Below are 24,288 nucleotides of genomic sequence, written 5' to 3' on the forward strand. Positions count from 1 at the left end.
TGGGTTTCCGAGGCAGTATCACTACGGAAGTAGGATTGCCCAACCTTCCTTCCGAGGAGTGGCTGCTGGGTTTGAACCGCCAGCCTTCTGGTTAGATTAATGATATTGTTCAATAATTTTTACATTTATTTGATTATCTTTCTTTGGGATAGGCACAAATATAGATCTCTTTCAGGTGGTTGGCAAAATAGATACCTTCCAAATTTCATTGCTTAAGTGAGTGAGTGCCTCCAGTGCTTCATCTGTTTGTTGAAACATCTCAATGAGTATTTTGTCAATTCCTGGAGCCTTGTTTTTTGCCATTTCTCTCAGGGTAGCTTGGACTTCTTCCTTCAATACCATAGGATTTTGATCATATACAACCTCCTGAAATGGTTGAACATTGACTAGTTATATTTGGTACATTGACTCTGTATATTCTGTTTTCTTTGGTGCTTCTTGGCATTTAATATTTTGCCTATAGAATCTTTCAGTATTGGAACTTGAGGCTTAAATTTTTTCTACAATTCTTTCAACTTGAGAAATTTGAAGCACGTTTGTGGTGGTTAAGCTTGAGTGTCATCGTGGCTGGGCCTGGTTGAGTGGCTGGGTAGCTGATGGTAGTTATTCCCCATGAGGAGACTGGCAATCAACTCTATGGTGGGACCTACCACAAGCAGCTGAGTAGCTGCTTTAGGGATGTGGTCTACTTCCCGTATATAAGAAACAACTTTGGGAATGGTCTCTAGCTTATGGCATGCTTGAATCCTGCATATAGCCACATCATTGTTCAATAGCCTGCCATGCTCTGCTGAACTTGGGACTTTCAATCTTTTTTAATTAATGGCCTGCTGTGTGGTTTGGTAATATTGGGACTATGCCTTTTTACTTGTCAACCTTGGGCTTATCAGTCTCAGCAGCTAGCAGCTATCTGAGTGAAGAAAAGCCTCTAGCTTCAGTGGACTGCAAGCAAGGGGCAGAGCTTAAGCCCAAGATTGAGGGGCTTTCATCCAACCCCTAGAGCCTGGTACTTTGAACTTGGACTTAAAACCTCCAAACTGTTAGAGAATAAACTCCTGTTTGTTCAAGCCATTCCATTTGTGGTATATTCTTGTCAGAGTAGCACTAGGTAACCAGAACAATGTTCTCTTTTGATTTTCTAACTCCAGGTCTTTGTACATTACAATATTGTATTATGTCTTTTTGGGATGCTCTTTGAAATCTTCTATTTAGCTCTTTTACTTCATTATTTCTTCAATTTGCACCTAAGGCATTTGACTGATAACCAGAAGGCTGGAGGTTCAAATCCACAAGCCACTCCTTGGAAGGAAGTTTGGGCTATTTACTTCCATAGAGACACTGTCTCAGAAACCCAATAAAGGGTCACTATGAGTTGGATCTGACTTGACAACAGTGAGGTAGTGAGGTTTTTTTTTTTTTTTTTTTAACTCAAGATCAAATTTCAGAGTCTCTTCTGACTTCTACTTTTTTTTTTCCTTCCTTCCTACACTTTCAATGATCTTTTGCTGTCTTCATGTGGGATGTCCTGGATACCATCCCACAACTTGTCTGTTCTTTGGTCATTGGTGTTCAAGATGTCAAAGCTATTCTTCAGATGGTCTCCAAATTCAGGTGGGTTATACTCAAGTTCAGATTTTGGCTCTTGGGAACTTTGTTTAATCTTCTTCAGTTTCGATTTAACTTGCATAGGAGCAATGGATGATCTGTTCCACATGAAGCCTTTGGACTTACTCTGACTGATGATTGAGTTTTTCCATCATTTCCACAGGTTTAGCCAGTCTGAGTTCTCTGTATTCCATCTGGACACATCCACATGTAGTAACTATTTATGTTGTCAGAAAATATATTTGCAATGAATAAGCTGCCAGTCTCACAAAATCCTATCATGTGATTTCTGGCATCATTTTTGTCACCAAGGCCATATTTTCCAACTACCAATGCTTCTTATTTATTTCTTTCAAACCTTTACATTCTAATCACCAGCAATTATCAATGTGTCTTGATTGCATGTTTGGTCAATTTCAGACTGGAGAAATTGTTAAAAATATTCAGTTTCTTCAACTTTGTCTTTAGTGATTGGTGAGTAAATTTGAATAATATCAGTGTTATCTAGTCTTTCTTGTAGGCATACTGATATTATCTTATCACTGACAACATTGTACTTCAGGATAAATCTTAAAACATTATTTTAGATGAAGACTGTAACACTGTGTTTCTTCAATTTCTCATACCAGCATCAAACAAAATCAAACTCACTGCCATTGAGTCAATTTCGACTCATAGAGATCCATTTTGAGTTTCCAAGGTGGTAAATCTTTACAGACATAGATTACCTCATCTTCCTTCAATGGAGCGGCTGATGAGTTTGAACTGCCAACCTTCTGCTTAGCATTCAAATGCCTTAGGCACTGCACCAGCAGAGCTCCTTCCTACCAACATAGTAGCTGATATAATTGCCCAATTTCAAATGGCCAATGCCAGTCCCTTACAGCTCACGAATACCTACCATATTGATTTTTATGCATTTCCCTTCATTTTTGACAACTTCCATTTTTTGTAATTTCATAATTACATAATTTTGTAAATTCCATTTTTTTAATAATGGATATTTACAACTGTGTATTCTAATTTTGATTCATGCCACATAACATATGAACATCCCAAAAGCTTTATTTCATCATTAAGAATGACATCTTTTTGGGAAGGCAGCTCTTTCTCACTCATATTTTAAAAGCCTCCTAACCAGAGTGGCTCGTCTTTCACCACTGTATCAAACAATGTTTCATGGCTCTTCCTAAGGTTTTCAATGGTTAATTTTTTTTTTTTTTTCCAGAAGTTGACCTGGCCACATCCTTCCTCCTAGTCTGTCTTAGTCTGGAAGCTCTGCTGAAACATGTTCACCATGGGTAACCCTCTTGGCATTTGAAATGCTGGTGGTATAACTTCCAGTATTATAGCAACACACAAGCCACCTCAGTCTGACAAACTGGCAGATGAGTTGTGGTATATAGTACATGCTCAGTAAATTTTGGTTAATGAATAAACTAGCTTTCCTTACTGCCATAGAGGTGTATTTACTAAGCAGTGCTATGGTGCAGTACAGTTGCACATTTTAAGGGGTGATTTAAGAAAAATTGCCATGAATATTGTGACACTATAAAGATGTTTTCCATTCCTTTGTATGAAACCTTTATGAGTATTCTCAGGAGGCAGTCTTGGCAGGCAGAGTATATAAAGAATGGTTGGACTTCGTTCCAAGACAATGGGTTTATATTTGTATTGAAGATCTGCAATTTGGGATATATTTTCCTAAAGCAATATTTTTCCTTATTTTAGGCATACCTCATTTTATTGTGCTTCACAGATATTGTATTTTTCAAATTGTATGTTTCTGGCAACTCTGCATTGAATAAGTCTATTAGCGCCATTTATCCTATAGCATGTGCTCACTTTATGTCTCTGTCATATTTTGGTCATTTTCTCCATATTTCAAACTTTTTCATAATGCTATTCCATACTTCCTAGACCATGATATAGTGTAAGCGTAACTTTTGCATGCACTGGAAAACCAAAATATTTATATGACTTGCTTTATTGTTATATTTGGTCTATTGATGTGGTCTGGAACTGAACTTGCAATATCTCCAAGATATCCCTGTATTATGATTCCCTTGAAGGTAATTTTTTTTTTTTTTTTGGACACTGTTTTACTTTGTCACTGTAATAGCCACAGACCCTTTAAGGAAAGAAAAAGAGATAGAGCTGTGTTTAATACATATTAATTAACTGCCTTTAAAAACTGTTCTCAATGAATCTACAGCTTAGAAAGGGTTAATGGACTACCCAACATGCCTAACGTACTCTGAGGATAGATATGTGTACTCCAAAGACATGGGTAATGATGCCATTAACCTTTCTCAGCCTAACTCTATAAGGCACTTCACCATTGGTTCAAGTGACTCTTTTTCCTTTCATGGTAACTAGGTGGATTTTTATTAAGTGTCATTAATCAAAGGTGAAAAATTCTTTGAGCAGGAAAATTGTCAGTGAAACTGGCTGCTATATGTGGAAAAAATAAATAAAAAGGTTTGATAATTATATATTAACTCAAACAGTAATAGTCTTTTGAAATCATCACAGGTTTTAGTTCTTCTTTGATTCTAGGGGTCTAATTTTGGGGAAGACCTATTAATCTTTTTTTTTCCATTTCTTTGCTTTTCTTATTCAGTAACTGAACTGTTCAGGTGTTATTGATTAATGTAGCTTTCTTAAATGACAGGTTGGTATGGCAGCTGAAGCTATTCTCTATGCTGTTCTTCCTTTGGAAATGACTCATGAGATATTCTGGAATGAAGGGAAGGAATTGGGATGTTAAGTTTTCTTACAAATACAGATAGACTTAGGTTCCACTAAAAATGGAAAATAAGTAAATAACCCAGCAATGAGCTTTTCTTTGGATCACTGGTGTTGGGCTAATTGGAATGAACTTTTGTTTTAATCAAGGCTTAGAACAACTATATCATAAACATCAGATTTTGGGGGAAATGAATCTAAAAAAGTTTTTATTAACATGATCTCAAAATCCTTTAACTAAAAATACTTACAGGAAGAAAATCTACTCTGGAGAATTATGCTAGGCTTGTGCTAGCTGCCACTAGTCAGTCGGTAAAGCTCTTCATATTTTTAATAGGCTTATGTTGCAGAGAAAAAAGAAAACAGAATTTTGAGGACTATGGAAAAAACAAGATCAGTAGAAAGTAGGTATTTGGAAAGGTAGACCCTATAGGGTTATATCATAGCCTAAAACTGCCAGTATCATTTATTTTGTGGAATAAACATCTGTGCTTTGCAACATAATTGAGGGAGACAAGTGCAATGTAAGTTCTGTTTAGTTTGCAACTCTGCTTGTTTCTTCTCCCTTACTGTTTGTGTTAATTGCTCCTTTGTGGATGGGCTATGTATTCTCTAATCTTCTTAGTGTGCAACTGGATTTGTGCTGTGCTTCTCTCAAACACACCTGCAAAGAGTTTTAATAGCTTTAAAAACTGAAGCTATTTTCCCTAACTTCCTTTTGCATAACAGTCATGACTACCTGAGGTATCACTAAAGATAATTTAATAATAGCTATGATGATGTAGGCACCTGAATTTCCATCTGGCAGTGTACACTGTAGTGTGATGTTCATACATAGAGATTTATATTAACTCACCTAATGTATTTCTTTCTTCTTCTTCTTCTTCTTTTTTTTCAATTTTGATTTGGATGAAAGTTTACAGAGCAAATTTGTTTTCCATTAAACAGTTCATATACATTCTGTTCTGTGACATTCACTGCAATCCCCATAATGCAACAATTTTCTTCTCACATCTCCCTACACCCACTCTTTCCCTAGTCCTTCCTTCCCATTCCCTTCAGTTTCCTTCCCCTTTCCCTGGAAAAATACTCCCCTCTTCATCTAGGATAGTTGATTGTTCTATCGAATGCACACCCTCTTGTTCATCTTATAGCCTTTCCTATTGATGGCTGAAAGTTGAGCATGAGGGTTGAGTTCAGTTCCCAGCTTAAAAGTTGTCTAAGGCCATAACCTCAGGGGTTCCACAAGTCTTCATCTGACCAGTAAGCCTGGTCTTTTATATGATTTTGAGTTTTGTTCCTCATTTTTCTCCCACTCTATCTGGGACCTTCTATTGTGATCCCTTTCAGAGCAGTCTTGGCTAATGTATTTCAACTGGTGTATATGCATGTTTCATGCTCTTGCTTGGACATTCAAAACAGGATTTCAGCAATAATTATAACAATGAACCCATACTTAACTACAACTTAGTGATTGCTTTAACAAATTATGACCTATTCCTTGACACCATCTTTAGCATTTTAATTTGTTTAGAATTTTTCTGTTACCATTTAAATTTAGTTTAGAATTGTTGATGTTGTTAGGTGCTGTTAAGTTGGCTCCAACTCATCATGACCCTGTGTACAACAGAACAAAACACAGCCTGGTCCTGCATCATCATCACAATCCTTGCAATGCTTCAGCCCACCCTTGCAGCCACTGTGTTAATCCATTGCATTGAGATCTTTCCAGTTTTTTCCCTGACCCTCTTCTTTACCATGCATGACATCCTTCCCCAGGGATCAGTCTCTTTGGAGAACATGAGCAAAATATGTGAGACAAAGTCTGACCATTCTCACTTCTAGGGAGATTCCAGCAGTATTTCCTCCAAGACAGGTTTGTTCATACTTCACAGTCCATGACTTTTTCAGTATTCTTCACCAAATCCACAATCACAATGCATCAATTCTTTTTTCAGTCTTCTTTACTCATCATGCAGCTTTCACATGCATATGAGGCAAATAAAAATAGCATGGCTTGGGTCAGGCACACCTTAATCTTCAAGGTAACATCTGTCCTCTTAAACATTTTAAAGAGCTTTTTTGCAGCATATTTGCACAGTGACTACAACGTCTGATTTCTTGACTGCTGCTTTCATAAGTATTGATTGTGGATCCTAGTCAAATGAAATCCCTGACAACTTCAGGCTTTTGTCCATTTATTGTGATGTTGCTTATTGGTCCATTTGTGAGTACAGGCTCCTCATGAGCACAGGTAAGTGTTATGGAATTCCCATTCTTTGCAATGTTATACATAATTTATTATGAACCACACAGTCAAGTGACTTTGAATAGTCAATAAAACACAGGTAAACATCTTTCTCATATTCTCTGCTTTCAGCCAAGATCCATCTGACATCAGCAATAATACCTCTCACTCTATGCCCTCTTCTGAATCCAGCTAGAATTTCTGATATTTCCCTTTCAATATGCTGCTGCAACCATTTTTTAGTGATCTTCAACAAATTTTCACTGCATGTGACATTGATGATATATATATAAAGTAAATAAATATATATATATATATATATACAGTATTTTATATACATATATATATATAAATAAAGATAGACAAATAGATACATAGATAGATATAAAGTATTTCTCCATTCTTTTGGATCACATTCCTTTGGAATAGGCATAAATATGGATGATCTCCAGTCAGTTGGCCAGGTAGCTGTCTTCCAAATTTCTTGGCATAAACAAGTAAGCACCTCTAGTGCTGCATCTGTTTGTTCAAGCATCTCAATGGGTATTCCATCAACTCCTAGAGCCTTGTTTTTTGCCCATTCCTTCAGTGCAGCTTAGACCTTTGCCTTCAATACCAGTTTAGAATATAATTAGTTAAGAATATAATTGTTTAAATACAGGATGATTGGAAAAAAATAATCAGCTTCACTAGCGATAGTCTTATTGTAGCTATAGATTCAAAAAGAGAAAAGTGAATGCTATTTTTTACTAAAATATGCAAGGGAGCTTAAAGATTTTCCAAGCTTCCAAAATTATTTTATTAATTATACCATAAAAAAATGGGAGGTTATTTTTAGGGAGAGACATTTTTTAAACAGGCTTAAAGTATTTTTCATGGAAGAATCAGTACTTTTCTGTTGAATGAGTAAATGGAAGATTGTATAGAAAAATGAATAAATAAGCTAAAAGAATGTATCATTTCATTAAGATTAAAAATTATGTTAGATGTCTCCACTTATATTTTTATTGCATGTATACTGAGAATGTATATTTTAAGTAGACAATATTTCAGGAAAACAAGCATTTAAAAACACATATTATTGGTTCATGTTCACCACTATATGACTGTACATACTGCTTGTCATTAATCACTTACTCTGAAATTGAGATATAAGAAAGTTTACAGAGCAATATGTATGCTACATCTTTGACTATCTTCTTTCTGTCTACTCTCTGATCATGATGATCTTAGATTGCAACAAAATATGCAGTAAAGAACACCTTGAGTTTTCCTATCATTGGAAATTATTTGTAGATTTAACTGGATCTCATTATAGCTGTTAGAATGTCTGATGTGTGTATGGGAGAGCTGTGGGGAAGGACAGAGGTTAAGTTTGCACTTGGGAAGTCTCCACTAGAGAATTATCTGCTAAGTTTTTTGTATTGGACGCCCTCAACTTACTGCTACTTGATTAGTTTTATTTCATATTTGAAATGTTTTAAAAATATATTAACTCTTAACATTTTAATATGTTACTTGACACACTATATAAACCGATATCAAAGGCAAGAACAACAAAATAATATTATTGCTAAGTTAAATAATTTTTATGTCATTGAAGCCTGACTGAGGTGTGTATTCTTTTTCAGAACATAAGTGTAATGAGACTCGGGCTTGAAAGTTTAAACTAGTTCAGATAAATATCAAAAAGCACACTTTACTTGTCTGTTTCTTGAAGGAGATAATTCGAGTGAGGCTACAAACCTCAAAAGCTATCTTAAGACATTAAGAATTTCTCTTGAGATTGAATTTAAAATGCCAAATGAATATCTCAGTAAAAACTTTCAGGGTAAATTGAATTTTTTAAAAATTCTCCAAATTTTGTTTTTATGTTTTTTAGATACATTCAGTACTTTTTGTTTTTTAACCAGAAATTTCTACCGATTTTATTGAAATACTGGTTTTTTATTTTATTGTGCTTTGGGTGCATTTACAAAGCAAATTTGTTTTACATTCAACAATTCATGCTCATTTGATTCCGTGGCCCGATTCCAATCCCCAACCATAAAAACTCTCCTCCCCTCTCCTCCCTGTGACTACCCCTCCCTGTGCCCTTCTTATCTATGGATTCCTGTCTGTCCAGCTTTCCCTCTATGTGAATGCTGCCCCTCTGATATCTCATGGCTGATTGATCTAAGGGATGTCTCTCTCTGGAGTAGGTGGGTGCATTGCCCTGGGGTAGGTGTTCTGCATGTAGCCCTGTCTACTGTTGAGCTGAGAGCCAATTCATGGAAGTGAGTCCATTTCTAGGCCCAAAGAGTATCCTGTGGCCATAGCCTCGGAGGGCCCACTTGTCTCTATCCGACCAGTAATTCTGACCATTTTTGTGGTTTTGAACTTTGTTGCATATTTTTCCTACCACTGCTATCAAAGATCTCCAGTTTTGATCTCTCTCTGATAGGTTGGCATTGATAGCCAGGCATCATCTAGTTCTTCTGGTCTTGGGGTCGTGAAGGCTGAGGTCCTTGTGGTCTATCTTATCTTTGGACTAATTGTTTCCAGATAACTCTGATTTTCTTCACTCTTCGTTGCTCCAGACAAGATGAGACTAATAGTTGTATCTTAGATGGCTGCTTGAAAGCTTTTAAGACCCCAGGCACTACTCACCAAAGTAGGCTGTAGAACAAAATTTTTATGTACTATGTTGATGAGTTTGATGATGATGTGTCTTGGTGATTTTCTTTTGGGGTCTATCCTGTTTGGGGTTCATTGGATTTCCTGAGTGCATATGTTCTCATCTTTCATCATTTCAGGGAAGTTCTCCTTCAGCAAATCTTGGGCAATTCTCTGTGGTTTTTAGTTTTCTCTTCCTGTTCTGGAATTCCAATGACACATAAGTTATTACTTTTGATGGTATCCCACATGAACCTTAGGCTTTCTTCATTTTTTTTTTTTTTTTTCTGATTGATCCCTTTCCAAAGACATATTCAGGTATTTGTCTTCAATCTCATTAATTTTGTCTTCCATTGCATCAATTCTACTCCTTTGCCCTTCCAATGTGTTACCTATTTCTGACAATTTAGTATTAATCTTCTGGATTTCTACCTGTAGATTTAGAATCATTTCTAATTTTTCATTTATTTTGTCATTTTGTTCTTATATTTTCTTCCAAAATTCTTCTAATGTTTATTCTTGTTTTCTTTGATCTGTCTCTCAATCCTTTGAAGATACCTAAAGATAATTCTTTTGAATTCCTTATCAGAGAGTCCCAATGCTGCTTATTCCTCAGGGATGTGTTCTGGGTCTGTATCCTGCTCCCTTATTTCTACCACTTTATCCTGCTTCTTTGTGTGGATTGTGATGGTCTATTGTCTCCGAGGCACTGTTGTATTTAGATCTTTGTTAACTCTTTGTGAAGAGCAGCCAACGGTAATTCTTGATGGCTCTTCTTGATGGTTTTTTATCATTGGCCCATTGGTGGAGAAGGAGGTAGTGGCTCTTGCTCAGTAACTGAAGTTGTAGGAGTTGTGGGTGTAGTTGTGTCTTATGGGGAATGTTGTTGTCTCCCACTCAATTAGACAGAAATTACAATTGAATAACGATCAAAAAATTAAAAGCACATGGACAAAAACATGCCATGTAATCACACAGGAACAGTAACCAAAAAAAGAAAAAAGGAAAAAAGAAGAAGAAAAAAACAAGAAAACTTGTAATACCTGGGGATAGAAGAGCATTAAGAGAAAAAAGTAGAGAAGGAGAATAATGAAGGCAAAAAAATGGGAAAAATGCAAAAAGAAAAACAAGGAACAGGGTTAACCACGAGTCAAAATGGGGGGAGAAAAATTCCACCAGGAACAGGGAAAAGAAAAAAAAGCTGAAAACTGGGACCTGGGAGGGGAAGATTAAGAATAATAGTAAAATGGACAAAAATATTAATAATAATAGTTGTTTTAAAACAGACAAATACAAGCAAGTTAATCCCCAAAAAAAGAAAGTGAAAAAGAAAAAAATAAAAATAAAAAAAAAGAGAGAGAGAAAAAAAAAAAATCGGTGTAGGACAGGGCAGGGGACCCAGGCTCCGTCTGAGCACACAGACTATGATGGAGTTCCTGTGGGCCCAGAAAGTGGGTGGGATTGGGGGATGGCCACACCTCCATTCACCAAGCTTGTGTGGGGTATAAGAGTAACAAGAGGAATGTCGTACCTTTTGAGTCTTGCAGGTCTGGAGGGTCCTTTGGGTTGCTGGAAAGCAGAATGTGTTCTTAAGCCCCAGGAACCTGTGAGAGCGCTGTCTCTTTTAAATATCCAAAATAGTCAAGCTGCTTTTACACCTTCAAAATGGCAGCGTCCTCCAGACTGGCAAAAGTCCACAGCTCAGCCCGCCTTTCTCTTCACCTTCTCCATTTATTCCCCAGCCACTGGAGCAGTCCTCCATGCAGTCCCTCGCTAGCAGGGCTGATTTTTAGGTTAATTCTTAAGTCCTACCAGTACTCGGCAATCTCCAAGCTGTCTGTGCCATCAGCATCGCTTAGGATTGCTGCCAGACCGCAGCTCAGTATGTCTCCTTTCTTGGTATTTTCATGCAAATTCTTCTGCTAGTTGGGGTTTAGTCCACTCCTATATCCTTCCCTTCAAGGCTCAGGGGTCCAAGATTATCTTCTGTGTCTGTGTTAATTGGTTTCCCTTTTCATTGTTGAAGAGGGTCTGTGCAGTCTTTCTGCCTAGTCCACCATCTTGCCGGAGCTTTCTACATATGTAGTTTTTCAGGAAAAAATTCATCTATAAACTTAAATAGGTTTTCTTTTATTAATATAAAATTATAATAACATACATTCTTTGCAGAATAAAAATAATTCTGTGTCAGCTAAGAATACTTCCAGATGCAAGTAACAGAAATGATCACTAACAGTTGCCTAAGAATTGTTGTTGTTGTTAGGTGCTGTCGAGTCATTTCTAACTCATAGCGACCCTATGCACAGCAGAACAAAACACCACCCAATCCCATGCCAGCTCTGCAATCCTTGCTACACTTGAGCCCATCACTGCTTCCACTGTGTCAATCCATCTCATTGAGGGCCTTGCTCTCTTTCATCCACTTACCAAGCATGACATCCTTCTCCTTAGCTGGATCCTGCAGGTATTTAACCTCAGCATAACGTCATTTAATTATTGTACATAAAAGGAAGTCTGGAAACAGGCAGGACAATGTCAGTTCAGTATCTCTAAAATGCCAAAATAAACTTCTATTCTGTGTTTTCATTACACTACTGCTGTGACTCCATTATAAAATGACTGCTGATTTCTCTATTTGCCAGAACTGGGTTACAAGGCCTCTAGCTGCAACGTAGGCTGGAATCTAAGCATTTAACTCTTTCAGGATAATGAAAAAGCAAGTATTTAGGGTTTACAATTTCTGTAGTAGAGAGAGCAAGAAAGTAATATATTTAGAGTTATGTTAGTAATATCTACCATAATTTCCAAACTCTTTCTGATATCCTACTAAATTGTAGCTATTTGAATACAGAACAAATTGTGGGGGAAAAAAAGAAAAGGAAACTAACAGGCTTTTAAAAGTTAATTGTAGAGGATTTTACTGATAGTGAAGTGTCATTTTTCTAGTAAGGCTGATATGTACTGTAATTGCAACCAAAAAAATGTCACCACCAGTTTTAAGGAGGAAAAAAATAAAAAAGAACTTGAGTTGTATTAAGTCTACCTTAAAAAAAAAAAAAAAAAAAAAAAACTAGCATGCAGAGTGTTTTCTTTTTCAGAAAAAAATACACGCATCTAATACAATTTCTTTTAAGTCAATCCTATCAGCAGAACTGAGTTATGATTAGATACAGATTTTTTTGCAATTGTGAGGTTTTAGTTAAATGAGCACTAGTATCACTACTCAAATGAGTATTCATAACCACTACTTGCTTTTATTCTAGAGCAGCAACAAAATGGCAGAGACGACAGCTGCCACATCATATACATACACACACTCCTTCCTACACAAACTATGCTTTGTACATCAGATGCAGTATAAATACCATGGCATGTGGCAGTTGCTATGGTGACAAGATTTTTTTTTTTTTAATGAAGAGCAGATGGAATAGGCATGTAAAACTTGCATAAGTTGTTAGTAATCTGTGAGTTATTGCAGACTAGTTGCTGAAGGAAACTTCAAAATTCAAGTTTTCCTAATTTGTCTATAAAATGTGTTCAGCCACCTTTTATCTACTTGTATAGTTCAGTCCACTTTGGTATCGAAATGGCAGGTGAAAATTATGGATCATTTTTCCAATACCACAGAGTATATATATTCTTTATTTTGCTTGGTAAGTTCCATTATGGAGTATTTAACTCTGTCTTTGAATGTATATATACTTCCAGTGACATCATATTAGGCACTATTTATTTGTATCCAATTGATAAAATATGTTGTCATTGTGGTTAGGTGCCATCGAGTCATTTCCAACTCATAGAGACCCTATGCACAGCAGAACGAAACACCGCCTGATCCCGTGCCAGCCCGGTGATACTTGCTATACTTGAGCCCATTGTCGCAGTCACTGGGTCAATCCATCTCGTTGAAGGCCCTCCCCTCTTTTGTCAACCCTCCACCTTACCAAGCATGACATCCTTCTCCAGGGAATGATACCTTCTGACAACATGACCAAAGTAGATTGAGACGAAGTCTGGCCATTTTTGCTTTCAACGAGCATTTCAGCTGCACTTCCTCCAGGACAGATCTGTTAGTTCTTTTAGCAGTCCATGGTACTTTCAGTATTCTTCACTACCACCACAACTAAAAAGCATCAACTCTTCTTTGGTCTTCTTATTCATTGTCCAGCTCTCACATGCATATGAGGTGATTGAAAATATCATGGCTTGTTTCAGATGCACCTTAGTCCTCAAGGAGCGATCTTTGATACTCAGCATTTGAAAGAGGTCCTTTGCACCTGACTTGCCCAGTGCTATACATTGTCTAAGGTCCTGACTGCTGCTTCCATTGGTATCAATTGTAGAACCAAGCAATGTGAAGTCTTTGAAAGCTTCAATCTCTTCTCCACTTATCATGATGCTTCTTATAGGTCCAGTTGTGAGGATTTTTGTTTTCTTTATATTGACATGTAATCCATACTACAGACTATATTCTTCAATCTTCATCAGTAAGTGCCTCGAGTCATCTTCACTTTCAGCAAGCAAAGTTGTGTTGCCAGCATATCTCAGGTTGTTAACAATTCTTCCTCCAATCTTGATGCCATGTTTTTCTTCATATAATCCAGATTCTTGGATTATTTGCTCAGCATATAGATTGAATAAATGTGGGGAAATGATACAACCCTGATGCATTCCTTTCTTGATTTTAAACCATGGAGTGTCCCCTTGTTCTGTTCAAACAACAGCCTCCTGGTTAATGTACAGGTTCCTCATGAGTACAATTAAGTGTTCTGAATTCCCATTCTTCTCAACGTTATCCACAATTTATTATGACCCACACAATCAAATGCCTTTGCATAGTCAATAAAACACAAGTAAACATCTTTCTAGTATACTTTGCCTTCACCCAAAAACCATCTGACAGCAGCTAGGATATCCCTTGTTCAACATTCTCTTCTGAATCCAGCTTGAACCCCTGGACGTTCTCTGTCAATATACTGCTGCAACCAGTATTGAATTATCTTCAGTAAGATCTTATGTGCATGTGATATTAATGATATTGTTCGATAATTTCCACATTCTACGGGATCACCTTTCTTTGGAATGGATACAAATATGGATCTCGTCCAGTCAGTTGGCCAGGTAGCTGTCTTCCAAATCTCTTGGCGTGAATGAGTGAGTGACTCCAATGGGGCATCTGTTTGTTGAAACATTTCAATGGGTATTCCGTCAATTCCTGGAGCCTTGTTCTTCACCAATTCCTTCAGTGCAGCTTTGACTTCCTCCTTCAGCACCACTGGTTCTTGATCATATGCCACCTCCTGAAATGAATGAAGATCTACCAGTTCTTTTTGGTACAGTGACTACGTATTCCTTCCATCTTCTTTTGATGTTCTCTGCATCATTCAATATTTTGCCCATAGAATCTTTCAATGTTACAACTCAATGCTTATATTTTTTCCTCAGTTCTTTCAGTTTGAGAAATGCTGAGTGTATTCTTCCTTTTGGTTTTCTAACTCCAGGTCTTTGCACCTTTCACTATAGTAATTGTCTTTGTCTGCTTGAACAGCTCTTTGAAATCTTCTGTTCAGCTCTTTTATCATTTCATTTCTTCCATTTGCTTTAGCTACTCTCCACTCAAGGGCAAGTTTCAGAGTCTTTTCTGTCATCCATTTTGGTCTTCTCTTCTTTTCTCATCTTTTTAGTGACGGCTTGCTTTCTTCATGTATGATGTTCTTGATGTCATCCTACAATTCTTTTAGTTTTCAGTCATCGGTGTTCAATGCTTAAAATCTATATTTCAGATGGTCTCTAAATTTAGGAGGGATATATTCAAGATCATATTTTCCTCTCATGCACTTGTTTTAGTTGTCTTTAACTTCAAGTTGAACTTGCAACTTGCAGTTGATGGTATGCTCCACAATCAGCTCCTGGCCTGGTTTTGGCTGAAGACACTGAGCTTTTGCATTGCTTCTTGCCACAGATGTAGTCAATCTGAGTCTTGTGTGTTCCATCTGGTGAAGTCCACGTGTACAGCTGCCATTTGCATTTTTGAAAAAGGTATTTGAAATGAATAAGTCATTGGTCTTGCAAAATTCTACCCTGGGATTTCCAGCATTATTTCTGTCACCAAGGCCAAATTTTCCAACTACTGGTGATTCTTCTGTTTCCAACTTTTGCATCGTAGTCACCAGTGATAATTCATACATCCTAATTGCATGTTCAGTCAATTTCAGACTGCAGAAGTGGATAAAAATCTTCAATTTCCTCATCTTTGGCTTGGGTAATTGATGCATAAATTTGAATAATAGTCATATTAATGGGTCTTCCCTGTATTCATATGGATATTATCCTATCACTGACAGGATTGTATTTCAGGACAGATCTTGAAACATCCTTTGTGATGATGACTGCCACGCCAATCCTCTTCCAATTGTCATTCCTGTCATAGTAGATCATATGGTTGTCTGATTCAAAATGGCACAAACCAGTCCTTTTCAGCTCACTAATGCCTAGGATATCAATCTTTATGCATTCCATTTCAGTTTTGACAACTTCCGTTTTTCCTAGATTCATACTTTGCACATTCCTTGTTTTATTAATGAATGTTTACAGCTGTTTCTCCTCAATTTGAGCTGTGCCACATCAGCAAATGGAGGTCTCAAAAGCTTTACCTTATTCATATCAGTAAGGCTGGTTTTACTCTGATGATGCAGCTCTTTCCCAGTCATATTTTTATGAGAGTTTCAAATACAAAGTGGTTCCCTATATGAAATGGCAACAACTAGCGAGAAATAGTATTTTCATGAAATATAAAGTGCTGCCTCTGAGGCTCACCAATAGGATTCATTAGTTTTTTGGACTGGCTTTTCTTCTGTCTACTAGTAATAAACACTTGGGGGAAAATCACGTGATCTGAGTGGGCCTTTTCCTGAAGTGCTAATCAGCTGTTTCCTACCTGATTGATGATTGCTTCTTAGCTACTAGATGATTTGCACCTATATTATCATAACCAAGGGAGCTCTGGCAGCACAGTGCATAAGGCACTTTACTGCCGACCAGAAGGCTGGCGGTTAAACCCACCAGCCACTCCTCAGAAGGAAGAAGGGGCAATCTACTTCTGTAGTGATACTGCTTCGGAAACCCAAGGAGGGGTTGCTATGAGTTGGGTCCGACTCGACAGCACATAACAACAACAACAACAACAACAACAACAATAACAACAACATCATAACCAATGCATTTTCTATATTAAATATATTTCTATATTTTTCTGTAAAGTCAATTAGTAAAAAGGATTTAAACTTAATTCAGCAATTGCTTAGGGTTAACCCAGCATAAGAGAACATGGGACAATAAGATCTTTAGAGGTATGGCAGAGTAATGGACTTTCAAAGGCAAGAGAATCATAGAGGAAATAAAATAAATACACTAAGATCTGTGATATAAAATAGACCCTAAATGTCATTAAACAGGGAGTTGTTGAGGTTCTAAGCAAAAAGAGAATATATTTGGTGATGGCTGTCTTTAACATCACCTTATCATTTGGTACTATTGATTTTATGAAAATACTTCTTAAATCCTCTCCAAGCTTCTGTGAGCCTGGGCTTTCTAGGTTCCTTAATCCTGTTTGATGGCAAATTCTCTATCATATTTAAAAAAAAAAAAAAAAAAAACAACAACAAAGAAAAACAAACCTCACTGCCATTGAGTCATTTCTGACTCTCCTTGGGTTTCGGAGGCTATAAATCTTTATGCAAGTAGATTGCCCCATCTTCCTTCCACAGAGCCTTTCAAGCATTTGAACTACCAACCTTCTGATTGGCAGTCAAATGCCTTGGGCACTGTGCCACCTGGGCTCCTCTCTATCACCTAGGCCATGAAAATATTCTGGGAACTTAGTTTACATGGATAACTAAAACGACAATAAATCCATTTCTCTTTAATCCTTGGAATTTTTCTTGAGAATTTGCTCATAGATGAGTCAGTTGGATTGTTAGACTTTATATGTCCCATTCCTGTGCAAGGATAAAACTGAATAGAGAGATTCATGATCAGCAGTTCATTTTACATTCTCAGCATGTAAAGGTGTCCCTTTGGCTTACACCCCTGGTTGCCATTTTAGATTCTATGATGATTGTGCTTCTGCTTCAACCAGTAACAGGCTCCATGATGTGCTACTGCAGTATTTTTCAGCCAACCTCTAATGTGTATTTAATGAATGATGTACCTCTGCCCTTATTGCTGGGTGCTCTCAGACAAGCCTCAATGGTGGAAGTTGATCAGCAGGATTCCAGAGGGCATGATCCTTAACAACACAGAGTATTCATTACAGGCTCTACTGTTGTTAGTGCTATAGACTGATGCCCCACTATACAAGCTGGAGCCACAGCCATTATTCATTAATTCATTAGTTTATCCATTCAATATCTAACTATTAAAATGTATTGCATGCCAAGCCCATATAGGGCACTAGAAACACAGAGGCTAACATGATAGAATTCTGGTACTTATAGTTTAGAAGGTGTATCAGAAAATGAACATATACATACACTTTTTAAAAAGTGATGATTGCAGATTTTATCTACTATAATGCTCCAGCATAAGTTGATGTGACAGAACATAGATGCAGAAGGATAATTGAGATAGAGTGGCCAAAAGCAGTGTCTCAACAAAGGGACATTTAAGGTATGAACATCTAGGCTCCTAAACTGAACTTGAAATTAAAGTGAAGGCAGTTTCTATTTTTGGCCTGAGTCGTCTTTGTGTTCTGTGGTACTTCTAAAGTGATTGGGGTGTCATATCCAAGATTAAAGAAATTATTTTTGGGGCCATGTTATCAACACAGCAATCATTGTATTATCAAGCTAGAAACTGATTAATCACTCCATGCATTGAAATAAGCAGGGTAATCATAACATTTCTTATGATTTCATTTTATTGAAATAATATATAATTAAAGAGAGGATAAAAAAGAAAAAAAAATGCCCTTCTTCATGATTAATATTCTGAATACAAAATGCATTTATTGTTTCTTAGTGATAAATTCAAATTACTTAATTTAATTTTTTAAAAGGTCCATTTGCTAAAGGTAAGAATATTGACAGTATTTCATACATAGGAAACTACATCTTATCTCTCAGAGTCCTAAGAGAGTACATAGAAATAATATCCTTACCAGATTTAAAACTCAAGAAAGTTATTTTCAGTTATCAAGAACCAATATACAATAATTATTGTAATCATACTGTGTTCCTTAATAAATTAACCCTTCACTCCCTAGGAAGCTGAGGAGAATTAAGTATGCTTTGACTTCCAGTGAGCTACATGTATTTTTATATTTCCAATTCATTACAAAAATAATTGTGGACTCTAATTTTGTTTAACCAGTGTTCTGCTTATAATTGCAAAATAGCTGTTGAACAATTGCAGCAAAGGCTCAGCTTTCTAAGATATTAATGACTGTTCATCCTCTAGTTAGACACTTAATGTGGAAAGACGTGAGAGATTTATAATTAAAACAATCTTCTCAATGAACTGTTTGCTCAGAAAACAAAAAGCTGGCCTTTACCTTGGCACTGGTAATTGACAATTAGCTGACATCATTGTTGACAATGAATATGACTATGCTTTACCATTTATTAAAATTAAGATTTACATCCATTATATTATCACAGGACATGTAGTATTATTACCTATAACTCACTAGCAAAATACCAGACATGATTGAACACTCTATTTTGCTTATCAGTGTTATTGTTATTCTTGTTATTAGGTGCTGTCTAGTAGATTTCAACTCATAGGGATTCTATGTACAACAGAACAATGCGCTGCCCAGTCTTGCGCCATGCTCAAAATTGCTGCCGTTCTCGAGCCCATTACTGTAGCCACTGTGTCAATCCATCTCATTGGTGGTCTTCCACTTTTTTACAGACCCTCTACTTTACCCAGCATGATATCCTTCTCCAGGGATTAGTCTCTTCTGACAACATAACCAAAGTGTAAGAGACGAAGTGTGGCCATCATTGGTTTTAAGGAGCATTCTGGCTGTACTTCCTCCAAGATAGATTTTTTTTGTTCTTCTAGTTAATCTTCAGTGTTCAGTATTATTCTTCAGTGCTATTAGAGACTACTAATCAGTGCAAAGGAGAAGCTTGTATTGTTTCTGGTTGTGATTGTTTTCTCTTTACATTTCTGCAAATAGTGTCAGAGTCTGACTCGACGGCAAACAACAACAACGACAACAGATACATAGAAAAAAATATGGAGTCCACATAACAGGATAGAACTAATAGTTAAACTGCGGAACAGCTCTGGTAATTTTTTTTTTTTTTTCTCAAGACAATTCTTATTAAATAAAAGGAGACTAATCATTAAAACTAAAACTGGTCTAATGTCCAAATTATTTCCTATGCAAATATGGTGAAATCCAAAGCACCACACCAGGTAGAGTTTTCCTTTCACAGGCAAGGCAGAATTTTCACATTTTCTGGTATTTAGGCACATAAATATTTTCAGTCTGCTAGTTTTCTATGTTATCTATTATTGGAGTCAATCCTTGGTGAACTGTGAAGTAGGTAGATTGGATATGTGTGCTCTAATCAACACCATTTTCCTTCTCTATGAACTTTCCCTGTACTTGTCCCACTGTAGGGAGATAAGCTTTATGTTGGAAGAGAAGACAGGAGTTTGGGACATCATATTCTCACACAGTGTGATGACCAGTTAGATATAACTCTCAGGATCTTAGTTTTCCTGTTTTTAAGATGGATAAGCATATAACTCACTACCTCACATGATTGTCCTGAAAGTGCCACACATCTATTAGTTGTTGCAGCTTTCAAAATTGTTTTTCAGATAACAAGAATATAAAAAATATAGTTAGTCATTCCCCATATAGTAATATGGTCATTTTGTATTAGTACTTGAACTTTAATTTTAGTAGAAGGCTTAAAGCAAAGTTACGATAGTGTTATTATAGGCAATGCAGTGTTGTTGTTAGGTACCATCGGGTCAATTTTGACTCATTGTGACCCCATGTGACAGAATAGATCTGCCTCATAGGGTTTTCTAGGCTGTAATCATTCTGGTCATAATTCATCAGGTCTTTTCTTCAATGGAGCTGATGGGTGGTTTCAAACCACCAATCTCTTAGCAGTCAAGTGCTTTATCACAGTGTCTTCAGAGTTTCTTATAAGCAATACAATACAGTGGAAATGGTAAAGATTTCAGGCCTCATGTTTGAAGTCTTACAGATTGGTTTTGAATCCTGACTTGATTAGCAATCCAAAACCTCAGTTTTATAATTTACAAGATGTCATAAAATAAGTCCACTCCAAGGATAAGGTTTAATAACATAATGTGTATGAGATTGTTGCCATATTTTACGTACTCAGTAACTACTAGTGATTTCTAATGACAACATCTAAAGAATTATAGAACTTCGGTGTATTCTCTTTTTTTCCTCTGAAATTACATCTAGTAGCTATTAACTACAGTAGCCCTTCCTGTACCATTGATGAAACAGAGGAATGATCATTGGATTTTGTTCTTTTGCTTAAAAATTTGCCCTTAGTACATACTTGCATTTAAAGTTTTATTTTACATTGTTTCATTAATCCATCATTTAAGAATAAAGACAAATAAATATATTGTCTATTGTGTGTATCTATAGCATAAATTTAGCTCCTGTGTTAGTTTTCTATGCTTCCCATACAAATTGCCACAAATGTGGAAGTTCAAAAAACACAATCTATTATATCACAGATCTATAGGTTAGAAAGGGAGCTCTGGTAGCATAATGCCTAAGACACTTGACTGCTAACCAGAAGGCTGGTGGTTCAAGCCCACCAGCCACTCCTCGGAAGAAAGATGGGGCAACCTATTTCCGTAGTGATACTGCCTTGGAAACCCAAGGAGGGATCACTATGAGTTGTGTCCGACTCAATGGCATATAACAACATAGGTTAGAAAAGTAGGCATGACAAAATTGGGTTGATTGCACTAGGTTGAAACCAAGATGTTGACCAGAACAGCAATTTTATCTGAGACTTTGAGTCCTCTTTCCAACTTATTGGTTGCTGAAATAATTTAATTCCTTGTGTCTGTAGAAATTAGGTTACCATTTTTTCACTGGGTGTCAGCTAGGAGACAATCTTAGCTTCTAGAGACTGTCTGCCATAATTTTTCTGGCTTTCTCCACAATATGGCCAGAGAGAGAATCTATCTCTGCAGTGGCAAATATGGAGTTTTAAATAATTTAATGAAGTTATGGGAGTGACTCACCTATCACCTTTACATAATTAAGGCAATATTGCTGTGATTATGCGCCATCGAGTTGGACCCGACTCATAGTGACCCCTACTTGAGTTTCTGAGGCAGTATCACTACAGAAGGAGATTGCCCCATCTTCCTTCCGAGGAGTGGCTGGTGGGTTTGAACCCATCAGTTAGCAGTCTGGTTATCAGTCAAGTGTCTTAGGCACTACACTGCCAGAGGTCCTTAATTAAGGCAAAAGTTATTGAAAAAATATACATATGTCAAATGGAGAGAATTATATGGGGCCTGGCACTAGGGGCACAAATTTTGAAGGTTACTTAAAATTCAACCTATTATAGCTACTTAAAGTAGAGACAAATATTGAAATCCTCCCATATTTGTTAATGAATTTGCAGCAATGTTGCTCATTATTTTGATGTTTTTCTGAGAATCTTCCCCTTTCAGCTATGAAGGTTGTGCAGAGAATAACTGTAGGTGGCACCATTGTTGGCAGGAATGAAAGTCCTTTAGTTGACATTCTAGATTTGCATACTTGGCATATTTATTGCAAAAATTTTGGTTGATAGAAGAAAAGAGTCTTGAGGAAGAGATGTCTTTTTCTAGTTGGCAAAGATGTCTGTGGCAAGAATTGCTAGTGCTGATATATATTCATGTGTCTTTGTATTAGACACTCGACTGGGTTCCATTTTCCTGCCTCCATGCAGATACAGCCATGTGACTGGGTTCTGGCCAAGAGGATATGTGTGAAAATTATGTATGCCACTTTAGTTCTGGCCTTAGAAGCAAGCCATATGAGATTCTCCTTTCTCTTCCCTTATTCATTGACTGAAAAGAAAGAACTCAGAGGACTTTGACGAGCACAGAGCCACAAGATGGAAGGAGCTCATGAATTACCAGACTCTTCTAATGGTATATATTAAACTGTGACATGGATGAGAAATAAACTGAGATTTCTAGGTATATCTGTCATATATCTGTCACAGCAGCAGACATTTATTTTAACTAATATAGAAATTGGTACTTTGAAGTGATGAGTTGCCATAAAACTAAACTTTTATATTATATGGCATTGGCTTAGCAGCAGATTGGCAAGCTGCAAGAAAATAGGTATCAGAAGTTTCAATTTATGAGATTCCTATTATTACCAGCCACTCCTCGGAAGGAAGGTTGGGAAATCCTACTTCCGTAGTGATACTGCCTCGGAAACCCAAGGGGGGTCGCTATGAGTCAGGGCCGACTCGACGGCACATAACAACAACAACAACAACATTATTGCTGTGGTAGAAAAATTTGGTAAATCTATTATCTGAGATAATAGGATGGTCACATGCCTACTAAGCCTATAACTCAAGGGATGCCATCGAAAAAGTCAAATGATAGTATACATATTATATCATTTCAATCTTGAGTATTCCAATCCTCCCTAATTAGATGTCTCTACTGTACTTATCCCATCCATGGTCTATGTTAGTATATTGGGTGTGGCAAAAGATGGATCATTTTTCTTTCAGTTAATAGGTCACCAGACCATGAGGAACCACATCAACACCTGAGATAAAACTGTGCCTCATCCAGGAACACTGAAATTTAAGCTGAATGGTAACTACTTGAGACTTCGATTATGTGAAGAACGTGGTTTTTCAGGCAAACTGTGGCAGAGACTGCTATTACTCACCCATATCTATGTTCTCTTTTTCCTCATAGGTACACAATTGAAATATATTTTCTAGCTTCCGTTGCAGTTTTAGCCCTAGAGCGTAAAACACTTCCGTCATATGACCCTGTTTTCCACCCTCTTCTAAGAAGTGGATTGTGGAAATTTAGAACAAAATGGAGTCATGGTGCTACAGATGGAAATGACTTGAGTCTTTGAATGATGGAATGGAGCAGAAGTCCATGCCCCAACTCCACCCACCCCATTACTCCCAACATCGCCACTTTACTTTGGGCTGTGATGTAAATGATAAATAAACGTTGATTGTGTTAAGTTACTGAGATTTTGGAGCTTATTATATCAAGTAGGTTTTTTTTCTTTTTCTTTAATTTAAAAAAAAATGTTGTGCAAGCTAAGAACTTTTGCTCATTGTCTCTCTGTCTCTCTTTCACACACATGTACCGCACAAATGCTAGGAGCAGAGAATGTCTCTGAGAGAGAGAAAAGAAGGAAAGAAGGGGATAATCAGTTCAGCCAATACAATAAAAACATTATATATTTATATATAACATATAAAAAGCAGGAGCTCTGGTGGTGTAGTGCCTGAGGCATTTGACTGCTAACCTGAAGCCTGGCGGTTCAAACCCATCAGCCACTCCTCAGAAGGAAGGTTGGGCAATCTACTTCCATAGAGATACCGCCTCAGAAACCTGCTGAGTTGGGTCTGATTCAACAGCAGTGAATTTGGTTTTGGTTTATATAAAAAGCAAGGTGTAGAAATGAGAATCAGATTTAGCCAACATTTCAGTGAGTGCCAGACACCGTTCTAAGGGCTTTGCAGATATTAAGTAGTTCAATTGTCAGACAAGCCCGTGAAGTAAGTTTTATTATTACCCCACTTCATGCATTAGCCATCTGAGGCACCAAAACACAAAACCAAACCCACGGCCTTAGAGTTGATTCCGACTCACAGATCCCCTAGAGGAGAGACCTGCCCACAGGGTTTCCCAAGCCTATAAATCTTTGTAGGAGCTCTGGTAGCATAGTGGCTAAGGCACTTGACTGCTAACCAGAAGGCTGACGGTTCAAACCCACCAGCCACTCCTCGGAAGGAAGGTTG

This window comes from Orycteropus afer, unplaced genomic scaffold (genome assembly GCF_000298275.1).
Source record: "Orycteropus afer afer isolate SDZICR_OR568_19922 unplaced genomic scaffold, OryAfe1.0 scaffold00105, whole genome shotgun sequence".
NCBI lineage: Eukaryota > Metazoa > Chordata > Mammalia > Tubulidentata > Orycteropodidae > Orycteropus > Orycteropus afer.